This window comes from Manis javanica, chromosome 11 (genome assembly GCF_040802235.1).
Source record: "Manis javanica isolate MJ-LG chromosome 11, MJ_LKY, whole genome shotgun sequence".
Classification (NCBI taxonomy): Eukaryota; Metazoa; Chordata; class Mammalia; order Pholidota; family Manidae; genus Manis; species Manis javanica.
In genome coordinates this window covers 89,622,813-89,637,487 of record NC_133166.1, presented here as the reverse complement: position 1 = coordinate 89,637,487, position 14,675 = coordinate 89,622,813, and the positions used below count along the sequence as shown (strand labels likewise).

The window sequence follows — 14,675 nt, the reverse complement described above, 5'->3', positions numbered from 1 at the left end:
TGGTTTTGCTTGATGAGGTGAAAGCCCTTGGAGCTAACACTACAGAAGGTCCAGCAGGACGGCTCAGACATGTTTCCTGAAAATGAGACACTGTGGAAAGTTGTCCCACCCAAAGGTGACCCAGGCTGGGTGAGTAGGAGGCACAGAGGTGTTGGTGCTCCACAGAGTCCGGTTTCCCCCAGGGAGGCTCCAGGAGAAAGAGCACCCTCAGCGCTGCCTGGAGGTTTTCCCTAGTCCACTAGAGTTCACCTTTGCTTTAACTGCCCTCTCTGGACCTTCTCCCCCTCCCTCTAGCCCTAGAGTTGTCACTTAACAGCTTAATGCCATTGAGCAAGTCAGCAGCCTCCCTGAGTTTTCTCATCTGTAAAATGGAGATAAATGTCCTTGCCTCCAGCAGATTTATTACGAGGATTAAATAAGATAAGTGTGAGAAAGCACTTCCTAAGTAGTAAAGCTTATGAAGGAAAAGCCAAGCATCTGGGCGGAGCCTGTGGTCTTCACAGGAGCTGAGATGGCAGCAGTCTCATTGTACAACTGACCTCAGAATAGAGAGAGTAAATTAAGGGTCAACTTGCTGCAGGAATCCTGTGGCCTGCGGGGCACCCCGCCCCCCCCCACCCCCCACTCCAGCTCCCCAGCCCTGCCAGAAGCTTGGGGTTGAAACAACAATGGAAATTTGAGCCTCAGAGCCAGGGATGGGAGGAAGAGGCGACTTCCTAAACCAAACACCAGCTTGACAAGGTGACATTACTACATTAGCATCAGGCTGGCTAATTGATTTGTTCCTGTTACAGGAGCATCTGTCTCTGCAAAAATCAGGTGGCCACCAGGTCTGGCACAGTTGCTAGGAGAGAGTCCAGGATTTCCAGGGTTACTTCCTGCCCATGGGAACTGCCTGCAGGACAAGAGGGGCAAGGGTTGACAGCCTGTTTGCACTTGGACGTCCCAGGGCTGACGAGCTGGGCCAAGGGGACGGAGGACAAAGAGAAGGCAGAGGGAGGGATTCCAGGTCCTGGAGCTGGACTCTAAGCATCACAGACAAGGCACATTCCAAAGTGTCTCAATCCTCTGAAGCCTTCTAGTCAGCTCAAGAGGAGGCTGAGTCACCTGGCCCAGGCAGGAGGCTGGGCTGCTTAGAGGCCCAGGACAGAGTGCTGACCACTGTTTATTCCCCTGAGATGTGGTAAGAGGAGAGGATTTGACAGTGTAAGATCTGCTAGGAGCTTGGGAGGCACTGGGGTAGGGCTGATGCACCTGCCAATTCCAGAGAGTTCTGCAAGATCACAGGTCTCTGAACCTTCTCACTGTGCAGTCTGATTGGTCAGCTCTATAATTCGAGACAGAAAGCCTGACTATCTTCAGGGCTCTGAACTTCCCTAAAAATCCCAGCATTCCACTTGCCAGGTTAACTACAGAGGTTTTCAAACCAGGCACCTTATGCAGGCTGAACAGAGACTCTAGTCTTCTCCCAATCCCCAGAAGAAAAATTCACCAATGGAAAGAATTTTCTCAATATTCAGATTTCTCTCCTGTAAATTTTTTATCTTATACTCTTGAGATCTGTTACCTCGTCTGTGTAATAATGTAGTAGGTGATTTTATCTATTTCATCATAAACTATTTTTTTAAATTAAATAAGTAATTTTATTGAAGAATAATGGACATACAATATTGTATTAATTTCAGGTGTACAACACAGTGATTAGATATTTATATACATTACAAAATGGTCACCACAATAAGTCTAGTTATCATCTGTCACTATACGAAGTTGTTAAAATACTATTGACAGTATTCCCTATGCTGTACATTGCATCCCCGTGTATTACTTATTTAATAACTGGAACATTACACTTCTTAATTCTTTTCACCTATTTCTTCCATCTCCCAGCCCCCTTCCCCTCTGGCAACCATCAGTTTGTTGTCTGTATCCATGAGCCTGTTTCTGTTTGTTTATTTGTTTTTTAGATTCCACGTATAAATGAAAACATGCAGTATTTTTCCTTCTCTGACTTATTTCACTTAGCATAATGTCCTCTACTTGCACCCATGTTGTCACACATGGCAATTTTTAATTCTTTTGTATGGCTAACATACCGTTGTATAGATATAGCACATCTTCTTTATATTCATCTGTGATGGACACTGATGTTGCTTCCTTATCTTGGCTACTGTAAATAATGCTGGAATAAACGTATGTCTTTTTGAATTGCTGTTTTCATTTGCTTCAGATAAATACCTAGATGTGGAATTGCTGGATCATATGGTAGTTCTATTTTTAATTTTTTGAGAGAACTCCATACTGCTTTTCCGTAATGGCTGTACCAATTTACATTCCCACCAACAGAATACAAGGGTTGTCATATATGGGCTTTATTATATTGACATACGTTTCTATATACCCACTTCATTGAGTTTTTATAATAAATGGATGCTGAATTCTGTCAAATGCTTTTTCTGCATCTATTGAGATAATCATATGATTTTTGTTTTTCACTTTGTTAATGTGTATCATGTTGATTGATTTGTAGGTACTGAACCACCCTTGCATGTCTGCAGTAAATCCCACTTGATCATGGTGTATGACCCTTTTAATGTATTGTTGAATTCAGTTTGCTAATATTTTGCTAGGGATTTTTGCATCCATACTCATGCGGAGTACTAGACTGTGATTTTTTATTTTTTATAGTATGTTAGCATAAACTATTTATTTGGGGGTTAAATAAATCTTTGTTTCTATGTTATTCCACAAAGAATACCATGACTTTGTGGATGCCCCATCATCTGGACAACTTATGAGAATAAAAATTCCACCTTTTTGATTAAAAACAAAACAAATCATATGGCAGATACTTTAACTGCAGCCATAGCTACCTATCATCATCAAAGTAGTCAAAGTATTAAAGCCACATTTTCACAATTTTTAAAAATGCATACCATCTAACAAGCCCAGCTGACACCCTTGCTTCCTAGTTCACTGAGAAAAGTGGATCAGAAGAAAACTCCACAAACTCCCATAACCATATCTGCCCACCTACCACATGGTTTATCTTCCCAACTAGTACTATAGATGAACCCAGCATGCCTCTAGCTAAAGTCAACCCTCTTTCTTGACACAAGTTCTTCTCTCTCTCTCCTTCTCAAGGACAATGCTCTAGTAATTCTCTTTCTCTTCTGTATCATCAATTTTTCACTCTCTACTGGACTCCTTCCATTAACATACAAATATAGTGCTATTTTTCTCATCTTAGAAGAAACACTTCCTTCGCCAGCTATTACCCCATTTCTTTGTTCTCCTCTGTCGTAAACTCTTTAAAAGCGTTCTCTATACTCATTGTCTCAGTTCCTCTCCTCCCGTCCTTTTTTACACCAATTTCAATCAAAATTTCTCTTCACAGCTTTTGTTAAGGTCACTGGTAACCTCCACATTGCTAAGTCTGATCATCAGTTCTTCTTGTCATGCTTGATGTGGTAGCCAAATTCCAAGAGGACCCCCACCTCCTGGTATTCACGCTCTTGTGCGGTCTCCTCCGACATTATGCCAGGGCTGATGTGTGTGACCAACAACATCCAGAGGTAATGGTGTTACACTTCTAAAGTTAAGTCATAGAGGACTGGCTACCACTTTAAATGCTCTCTTGCACTCTCTTTTTCTTGGGTCAGTTGCTCTGGAAGAAGCTGCTGCTATGTCATGAGACCACTCACACAGCCTCTATAAAAGCCCACCTGGTAGGGAACCGAGCTATCTGGCCAACAGCCAGTGAGGATCTGAGGACTGGCAAGAACGGCGAGAGTGGGCTTTGAGCAGGACTCTTTGCCCAAGATGAGCCTTGAGATGACTGCGGCCCCAGCTAATGGCCTAACCACAACCTTGCAAGAGATCTTGAGTCAGAACCACCCCGCTTAACCACTCTCAGAAACCTGACTTTGAGAAACCTTGTTGAGATAATTAACATTTGTTGTTTTAAGCTGCTAAGTTTTAGAGTGATTTGTTACCCAATATATAAGTAATACTCTTGACCTACCACATTATTTGACACAGCCGATCACTCCTCCCTCCTTGAAATACTTTTCTTCATTTGACTTCCATTACACCATATTCTCTGGGTGCCCTTCCACCTCAACTTCCTCTGTTGGTTCCTCTACTCCTGCCCAACTTCTTTAAGTTGGAGGCCCTAAAACTTGGTCCTTGGCCCTTGCTCCTCTACTCTTCTTTGTCTACGTTTACTCCCTTGGTGACCTCATTTATTCTCATGGCTTTAATTATTACCATCTATATGTTGTCAACTCCCTCAGTTTATATCTCAGCCCAGACCTGTCTCTCAACTCCTGACTCACGTAACCAGCTGTCTATGTGACTTCTCCACTTGGACATTGAATGCACAGGCCAAATTCAATATGATCAAAAGAGAGCTCCTAATTTTTCCCACCCAAGCCTGTTCCACATTCTTCTGAATTGATGGCAGCTCCACCCTCCTAGTTGCTCAGGCTATCCTCAACTCCTATCTTTCTCTGGAATCCTACATCCAATCATCAGTGAATCCTATTGACGCTCCCTGTTACAACATAAGAAGATCCAGTCACTTATCACCTACCACTGCTATCTTCTATCAAGCCACTGTCATCTCTTAGCTGGACATAGTAATAACCTTTAAAGTGGTCTCTTTGTTTCCACCCTTTTCTCTCTACAGTCCATTTTGGACATAGTCATCAGTGTGCATTGTGATGCTCTTAAACAGGCAGCTCACAGCATTCCTCTCCGTTCAACATCTTGCAGTGTATCTTTTTTTTGGGGGGGGGGCCATGCTGATCTTCTCTGTATCGTTCCAATTTTAGTATATGTGCTGCTGAAGCAAGCACTCTTGCAGTGTATCTTTATTTCACAGTAAAAGCCAAAGCCTTCCCAGTGGCCAGCAAAGCCCTGCACAGTCTGGCTCTCCTGTTACTTCTGTGACTTCATCTCCTTCTAGTCTTCCTTTGCTTATTTCCAGCGTACTGGTCTCCATGCTGTTCTTGGAACATGCCAGGCACATTGCCACAGCATTTGCACCACTGTTTCTTCTGCATGGAATGCTGTTCCTCTAAATACCTTACAACTACAAAGTTCCTCATCTTCTTTCAAGTCTTCGCTCAAATCCCACCTTGTCAATGATGCTTGTCCTGGACATCTGACTTCATAATTCTCACTGGCCCCATCCCCAGTACTCCCAAGACTCCTTATCCTAGTTTGTTTTTGTTTTTGTTTTTCTCCATTGCACTTAACATCTTTAACACACCAGAAACTTCATTCATTTATGTTAGAGTGTTGTCAAACTCCCCTTGCTAAAATTTAAACTACAAAAGGGCAAGTATCTTCATCTGTTTTATTTGTGAATGTGCCCTAAGCCCTGAAGATAGTGTCTGACATGTAGTCAATACTAAAATATTATTGAATAAATGAATAACTATCAACTATAATTATTATTAAAGCCTCACAAGATTTTTTTTAATCCACATATTACAGATGATGAACCCAAGGAAGAGGGAATGAACATTTAGCAGTTTTCTAAAAAGTCACACAAGTGATGAGAAGCCAACTAGCTATCTGAACCCAGGTCTGGCTGCCACTAAAGCCCCTGAGGATACCCCCATGGCTCTCCTCACTCTCCTCACTCTTCCACCAAACACTCACCATGCCCTGGACTGGTCAGGGGTCAACGGTCACCTGAGACACCTGTCTTTGGCCCAGAGAATCCAGCACACCAAGCTGTCATGCCATCCCTTAAGAGTCCTGTCCAGAGACCAGCAGCCAATCTCTACCTTTCCTCCTGTCCCTAGGTACAGGCACCAGTCCCACACATGATGACTGACAGTCACAGAAACAGCTCCAGACCCTCAAACTGAAAAACCCAGGAAGTCTTGGTATTCACTTCCGTAAGTGCAAACATTTTTCCAAGTATTTGAAATGTCAGTGCTTTCAAAGCTTTGGAGGCCAGGTGAGCACACACACTGGCCCACAACTTCTCACTGCCTCTGACAGCAGAAAGTGCCAGCTCCCCAGCCAGCCCTCTGCTCAAAGCCTTGAGGATGACGACATAAAGCCAGTGAACACACCGGCAACTAGTGGTGATAATAACGAATATTACAGTGGCTCTTACAACATGCTAGACACTCCTGAGTGCTTTATAGATATTACACCTCATTTAATCCTCACAACAATAGCATAAGGGAGGTATTACTATTACTAGCCCCATTTTACAGATGACAAAAACTGAGGCACAATAACATTCCTAAGGCACCATGACTGATAAGTAGAGTCAGAACTGGAACCAGCAGTGTACCCCCACTGTAGTTAACTGATACACCACACTTCAGCAGGAACACATGTAGAACATATAAACAACACCTGCAGCTATTTAAGCCTCCAGCCTGCCACAGAGCAAATCCATTCACACTCACTGCCAACATCTAGACTGGCAAACAAACTGATACAGCATCTTCCAATACAGCTATCCATGTTCAGCTTCCCTATCACTTCCCAGACCCCATTCTCATTGTCATAAAGAACCAGCCCTGCATTTCCACTGGACCATTTATTATTCATTGCTAAGCATAACAGTTTAAAATTATCAATCATATGAAATCTTCATGCTAAGCTTTCTCAGCCTGCTCCCCATTTCAGCCTCTCTCACCACTCTTTTCTTTTCCTAGCTACCCATTAGCTAAGGGCAGGCTACCTTCTCTTCAAGAGCCACAATTTCATATTTCCTTCCAATGACTGTATTGTTCTCATTTCTAATGTACTCTTTAGGGGGTCATTAATCATTGAGCACACACATTTCTACCTGCCTAGTCTTTTCTTCCTTTTTTTTTTTTAACCCTGACTGCCTGATCTTTAGGATTGCATATTCCCACTCACCAGATGTTGAGCAGGTATCCACTCTGTGCCTGCAGAGAGCGCAGACATCCCTGAAATATCTCTCTCTGGGAAAGCTATGATTTAACCAAGTAGTGTGAGCAACGTTAAGCCTTTTAAGAATTCTGAGAAGAAAGAGATTCCTATGGGCTGGAGGAAACTAGGAAGGCTTCATGGAGGTGAGGATTGAGCTGTTCTTGAAGAATGGATAGGATTTGGGCAAAGGGACTTTACATGTAAAGGCAAGGAGGTTGAAGTTAGTAAAGACTTAGTAACAGGAAAAAGATTCCAGTTGGAGAAACATGGGAGATAGATTGGATGAAATCCTAAACTGTGTTGGTGCCAATGAAAAGGCACTGAGATTATATTCTGGAAGCAGCAAACTGCCTGTGCTTCACACTTTCTGTGCTGATCCGCCGTAGAAGCCTCCTATGAATGATATTCTGTGCCTACCATCCCAGGGTCAGCAAGAGGCCACCAAGAGGCTCTCCTTCATTTATTCAGCCCCTGGTCCAGAGAAATCTGTCTCCCCCACCCCCCCACGCACACACACACACACACACCTGGAGCTGCTGACCAGATTCCTGTGCTACGGTACTTTCTGACAATTTAGCAGCTTTCTGTTCCGCCCAGGAGACACACTCAGTTGGCATAAATGGTTAAGCCAGTGCCTGAAGCTATTCTTAAGCCAACAGCTTACTGCACCCCCTCCTCCAGGATACAACTCAGCTCCCCAACCACTTGCCTTGGCCCCCAGTCCCACACATGTCCCGGCCACCATGGGGTGTTTCAGAATACCAGGGAGAGTCTGTTTCACCTGTGACTTAGCTCCTGAGAGGCAGGGTCTCTGGGTCCAGGGTCGCCTCGGTAATTCTTAAGCTTAGCTGATTGCACAAAGGACTCCTCAAGATACAACCCCTAATCCATAGACTGGGTTTTTGGAACCAGGCTACTGGGCCTCAGCTCCAGACCTCTGGACCCTGCCAGACAGCATTCCTGGGGATCTCTGGGTATGGCTGCTGCCATGGGCTGAATTTGTCCTCCTTCCAACTCATATATTGAAGCTTTAAACTCCAGTATAACTACATTTGGAAACAGGGCCTTTAGATGGTAATTAAGGTTAGATGAGGTCATAAAGATAGAGCCCTTACCTGACAGGATTAGTGCCCTTATAAGAAGAGACACCAGAGGGTTCTCTCTCTCTCTCTCTCTCCCTCTTCCTACCCCCCCTCCCCCACCTTTCTTTCTGGCAGTGAGGATGCAGTAAGAAGGGAGCCATCTGCAAGCCAGGAAGAGAGCTCTCACCAGACACCAAATCTACCAGCTCCTTGATCTGGGATTTCCAGCCTCCACAACTGCGAGAAATACACGTCTGTTGTTTAAGCCACTCAGCCTAAGGTATGTGGTCATGGCGGCCCAAGCAGACTAAGACAACTGCTATCCCCAGAGTCACACCCAAGTTAGTATCATAATCAGGCTGGCCCAGCACCAGCTTTCTGCTATGAAGAGCCAGCAGCTGCCTTTGTGCTTGAAATACAACCACCTTTCCTCATCTTAATTTCCCTGTGGCCGTCCCTGGCCCATGTGTTCACCTCTGCTAACAGCGAACAGGCTCCCCCTTCCAAGTAACACACACACTCAGGAGTCTACAGAGGCAACACGATGCCCCAAAGCAAAGACATCTTAGTGGAAATATTAGGTGCTTGACAAGTTAATGAGTCCTTGGGAAATCCCCAAACCACAGCCCACAGCACCTTGTCCTCTGAACATTTCAGGGCAGTGACCCTATTAGCAGGGCAAGCAAATCAGATCATCAAGGATGTCTTTGCCTTTCCCAGCCTCCATGGGGTCATCTGAGCCACCGCAGCCCAGGCTCCTTCCCCTGTCTCGGAAAGAGAAAGGCCTGAGTTTGCAATCCACAACACAGGCCCTTCAGCCTCTCCTCTGGCAGCAGGGGCTCCGCAATAAAAGGTGTCAAGAGCCACTCTGATACTGGGCCACACATGAGGAGCCCTTACAGCTGCTAGCTTGCTGAACCCCACTGCGGTCAGCCCTTGTCTTGCCACCATGTGCATCCCAGACCCCAGGTTAGGTGGGAATAAATCCACCCTCCTCCACAATCCCAGCTCTGCCTCCTCCATGTCTCCCTACAAATGGGCAGATTGCCCCTTGACGCAGGTGAGCGCCAGCCCCCGGCCACACACATCCAACCTGCCCCTCCCTGGCATCCAGCCTCGATCCTCCAGCCTGCCCTGCACAGAGAGAGCCAGGGGGATGGGGGAGGTTACCAAGAGAGAACAGAATGGGGCTTGTGGAATCTGTCATCCCTGAAGACATTGTCTGTATTATTTTCATTATAATAAAATTTGCCATTTTAAAGTATACAATTCAGTGGCATTACATACATTCACAGTGCTGTACAGCCATCACCACTACCTAGTTCCAGAACTTTTCCATCACTTCAAATGAAACCCTGTGCCCATTAAGCAATGTCTTGCCAATCTCCCTCCCCCTCCCCCCAGCCCCTGGCAACCACTACTCCACTTTCTGTCTCTATGGATTTGCCTAGTCTGGATATTCCATATAAATAGAATTATACAATATGTGTCCTTTTGTCTTTGGCCTCCCTGATGCTGTTCTGAATCCATCCTTATGTGTGTTGAGGTTCCTGAGGGCCAGGCTCCAGTGACAAAGAGAACAGGGTCTTGTCTGATGGACCTAAAACATCAACCATATAGAGCCTGGGGAAATGTGGCCCACCTTCCTCTAGACACAGAAGTGAGCACCCCTCCCTCTAGGAAAAGCCAGGCCCACCCACCCTAGCCAAGGCTCTGTGCAGCCCCAAGAGATCTAAACCAGAGGCAGAAGCCACAGCTTCTCTGAGAACTGCAAATGAAAGGCATCAGCTTAAAGGAAATGAAAGGAAGGGCCCATGACTGGAGGAAGGCTTCCTGGAAGAAGCAGCACTGACCTGGTTCTGGAAAGATGGCCAGGACCCACAGAGACACACAGACACCCCCAACTGTCTGCCTCCACCTTTGACCTCGACCCTGAACTCCAGACGTGTGCATCCAGCTACCCACATGGCATCTCCACTTGAGTGTCTGATAGGCCTCTCCAAACTAAAACTCTTAATTTCCCTGCTCTCTACACCATTACAAATCTGTTTTTTCTGTCTCTTGTCTCTTGTCTCAGTAAATGGCACCATCATTCACCCAGGTGCTCAAGTCACAAACCTTGGGGAAACATCATGACTTCTCTCTTAACACCTGACATTCAATCCATCAGCAAATCCTATTAGCTCCACCTTCAAAGTCTATCTAGAATCTCACAATTTCTCACCAATTCCCAGGTACAAACCAATCACTTCTCATTACATTCAGAATAAAATCTAGAACCTTGCCTACTGCCTTCAAGCTCCTATGATTGGTCCCTCACTGCTCTGCGATTTCTATCCCTCCCTGTTCACTCACCATCCTCCAGCTTCACTGTCCTCCTGTTCTTCTTGGAACATCTCCTGCCTTAGGGCCTTTGCACCTGCTGTTCCCTCTACCTAAAACACTCTTCCCCATGATATTCATGTGACTTGCTTCACATTTTAAGGCTTTTTCAAATGTCACCACCACAGAACAGAAAGACCTTTCATGACCTCTCAAGCTAAACAGTACCCCTCTCTCATCATATTTTATTTCCTTAAACAGTTTTATTTGTCATAGAATTAATCATTAACTTGGCAAAAAATGCATACCTACACATGTGTGCATGTGCATTAATATTTTTTCATGAAATTAATTGTTTACTTGGCAAAAAATAAATACACACATAGTCTGTATATATACATATATATACACACATATGTGTGGTGTGTGTGTATATATATGTAGGTATGTATGTGTGAATCTTTCCCACTAGCCTATAAACTTCATGAGGGCAGTTTGTTTTTTCATCACCATATCTTCAATGTGTAGAATGGTGTGCAGCATATAATAGAAACTTACTAAATATTTTGGGGTAAAAGATGAATGAATGAGTACAAATTGCATGTGTCAGCACCACAAAGAGACCATCTCTGCTAGGAGCGTAAGTCAGGAGCGGCAGGAAACAGTCCTCGTCTTACACTCCTTACCTTCCACAGTACTGAAAGGTCTCCATGGCCCGGCCCCTCACATCCTCTGACATTTCATGTTTCATCATGTCCACGGTCCCCTCCACCCGTGCCAACTTCTTCCATATCCTCTGCCCGTTAGAGCTGCTGCTTCCTGTTCTCCAGACTGCCACATACCTGCACTTCATACTGTCCCTCAGCTTTCACTTCTCTTCACCTTTTTGTTCACTCGCCATCGCCCACTCACCTTCGAAGTCTGGCCTGGGATGTGAACAGCCTTCCTGACACCCCTCAAAGAGCTGTGCCCTCTGCTCCCACTCCAATCCTGCACACACAGCTCAGTTGGCACACGTCACACTGAATTGTAATGATCTGTTTACAGGCTTCTCTCCCGTATTAGACAGTGAGCCCAAGGGAAGGGACCCCATTTTTACATGTACATTAATACCCTATTTTACATTTAAATGTCTCTCCGCTTAGAGAGGCAGAACCTGGCTCTCCAAGCCTTGATGAATAAATGATTCAATCAATTAAACATACTGGAATTCCTCTCAAGTTCACTAATCTTTGCTAAAGGAACCCCTCTGTCTAAATCAATTATGATTCCAGGAGAGCTACAAAAATTTTCGCCAGCATTAAAAATGGAGTAAATCTTTAGACACCTTCTATGCATCTTTCAGAGTACACTCCTGAATAGTCATGACTCTGCTCAAAAACTTTCCATGACTCCCTATTACTGAGTAAGTTCATTAACATAGCCTTTCAGGTCCTCTATGATACAGCCTCAACCTGCCTCTCCTGACTTAACTCCAGCTTAAATGAGCCACCCACCATATTCCTTACATTCCAACACACCAGTTCTCACCTTTCCCCAAATGGACATTTTTCATTCTCTCTGCTTTTATTGTTGTTATTCTATTGTTTGAGAATGTTCTTTCTTCTCTCCCATCACTGAAGATTGAGATCCTACTCAACTTCAGCGTTATCTATTTATTCACACCACAGAGACTCACTGAGTGTGTGTACTGTGTCTGGCATCATTCCAAGTGCTGGGAATGTGCACAACTGGTCACTACACTGGTGGGGGCGGGGGGGCACACAAAGGCCCTGCCTTTGTGGACCTTCCCGTTCAAGTGAACAGGTAGACAAGATGCTTTCACGGACTTTATAGTCTAGAGGAGAAGATAAATACATGTGTGTGTGTGTGTTTGCCAAATAATAAGTAGCTCTATAAAAAATAATAATAAAGCTGTCATGAAATAAAATGTGATGGGGAACAGGTGCTACTTTGCTCGGTGGTTGTGGAAGGACACTCTGTGGAGGCAACGCTTGGGCAGAATCCTAAATGCAGTGTGACAAGGCAGATAATAAACAACAAACAAATAAACAAAATACTTCTGATTGTAACAAGTGCCATAAGGAAATGCCAGTGTGTGGGTCTAGAGTAGCTATAAGGTGAGGGGAGTTACTTTAGATCAGGTGGTCAGAAAAGGCCTGTCTGGGGAGGTGCCCTTTGCACTAAGACTGAAGGATGCAAAGGAGCCCGCCATGAGGGTGGCCAAGAGAAGCTCATTCCAGAAAGAGGTGCCACTGTCAAAAGAAATGGGGAAGGAATAGCCTGGGGTGCTCCAGAACCAGATAGGGGGCTGCCAGAGATGACTGCTAGGAGCAAGGGCAGGTTGCTAGGGAAGCAAGGGTGGCCCAGTGGCCAGGGCAGATCCCATCAGGTCCCCTAGGCAGCAGAAGAGAGCTTTGAGCATGCCAGCCTTCACCTATTTACTATCAATCTGTTTCCACCCTTCAGCATTTCCCAGGTTTCCTTGACAACAGGCATCTGGCAGAGTTCGGCCACCAAGAGGCCCTATTGGGAGAAGACAAGAAACAGCAAGAAGCCAGAGTATTTCTCCCTCCTTGGCTCCAGCTGGCATTTTATGGCAACAGTGGTGTCTCCTCTGTCACTGCAGCCGACAGCCGACAGCCCCTCCCTCCCAGATCTCAGCTCCCACCAGGCAGCACCACTGTAGGTGGGCGGCTCCTGGGTCCTGGGGCTTGGGTCCCTCCAGCTCCGCGTTGCCTCCCATCCTCTATTTGTATCTATGCAACAAAACCCTTATCTTAATGTTCCCTGTTAGAACAAAAAAGTTGTTTCCCTGACTTATACAGGAAGCCACAAAGATTTTTGTGAGCATGGGAGTGGTAGAATATTGAATTATCTCTTGGAAAGATTACTGTGCTGCAAAAACTCCTGCTAGGAGGGGAAGTGAGTAGAATTCTAAACCACCTAGGACTTTCAACAGTCCTGGCAACAGGTGGCTGTGTCCAGGGCTTCAGCAGTGGGAAAGAACAAGGAGTGAAATGGATAGAAGCTAACTCCATGCTGGAAATAGATGCTAAGCAAACTGGTGACAGATGGGATGTGGGGGATGCAGGAAAGGGCACAATCAAATGATGACTCCTCTAGATTTTTGGCTTGGCCAACTGGATAGCAAGGACAGAGAAGGGAAGATAAGGGCAGGGGCAGTTTGAGGTCAGATCCTCTCCTTCTTCATGAAGCAACCCTTCTAGTAAGAAGCAATTTCTCCCTTCTTTGTGAAAAAATATTATAGTTACATAGCTATGTGTCCGTCTGACTTACTTCCCCTGCTAGCCTGTAATTTGCTGTAACTCACTAGACCTTGTTCACCTTCGTGATGGCCACTGTACCCAGGGCTCTCGGGTGTGAAGCCACAGGGCAAAGCAGTGTGCTGGTAGCCTGACAGAACAGAATCGCCGCAGGCAGCGGACCTCAAGGTCTAGTCTCTTACTGTACAAAAAGGTCTGGCTTTCAGCAACCGCTTTGAGCCTTAGCTACCGGGCCTTACTCACAGATTAAACCCACTACCCTGTTACTGGGCAGCCATCGCTGACCTACAGGCCCAGAGTCCTCCTCTGCTCAGGCGCGATTCCATTCTTGCCAGCAGGAAGGATAGACAGAAGCTCACCACATGTCTACTGAACTGCACCAAATTGATATCACCAAACTGCATGAGCAGCACGTCTTTTTTTTAATGAACTCTCTCATCTTTCTCCATTTTTCTAATCTCTCATTTTTAAAAAAATGGTTTTCTCTCTTCTGGCCATCAGAGAATTCAGCCGAAGTCACTCCCCATGGTCAGGTCAGTGACAGTGGGAGTCCAGGTCCATCACTGATCCTTGGGAAGGTGGCTTAAGCCCCAGAGCCCTTTGTTCATCCGAGTCTCAGGGAGCTGTGGAGAAGGGTGGCCATTGTGTACGTGGAGGGGACGGCCTCATGCTCTCAGAAGGGAAAGTCTCCTGGGGAAACGGAAAACAATGAGCCTCTGCTTCTCACCAGTCCCGCTCCCATGCACAATCTACATCTCCTAGCATCACCTCTGTCGTGGCTGCAGCCACTTCAGTCCCCTCCTTCAGGTCCATCCACTGCCTCTCCATTTACTTGTTTTGCATTAATCTTGTCCTCTGTGTCCTCGCTGTAAGGGCGCCCTCAGGCCTACGTGCATCCCTTGTCTCATTTCATTCCCTCCCTCAGCTCCCTCTGCTCTGACCAGCACCCACATCATCCCCATAGCCCAACAGCAAGCCCCCAGCACGGGCCACTCTGGCTGACCCGCTGTGCCAGACAGCACTGATGTGAACAAGAGGCTGTCCTCTCAGAGCC

The 14,675-nt window shown here is 45.7% G+C and overlaps 1 protein-coding gene and 1 pseudogene across 21 annotated transcripts in view; both read right to left on the bottom strand.

The window, feature by feature from the left end:
* Window positions 1–14,675, bottom strand: part of CACNA1E (calcium voltage-gated channel subunit alpha1 E) — a 581,675-nt gene that overhangs the window by 380,870 nt on the left and 186,130 nt on the right. The window lies entirely within an intron of this gene.
* On the bottom strand, window positions 4,765–4,859 carry LOC118972927 (U6 spliceosomal RNA; annotated as a pseudogene).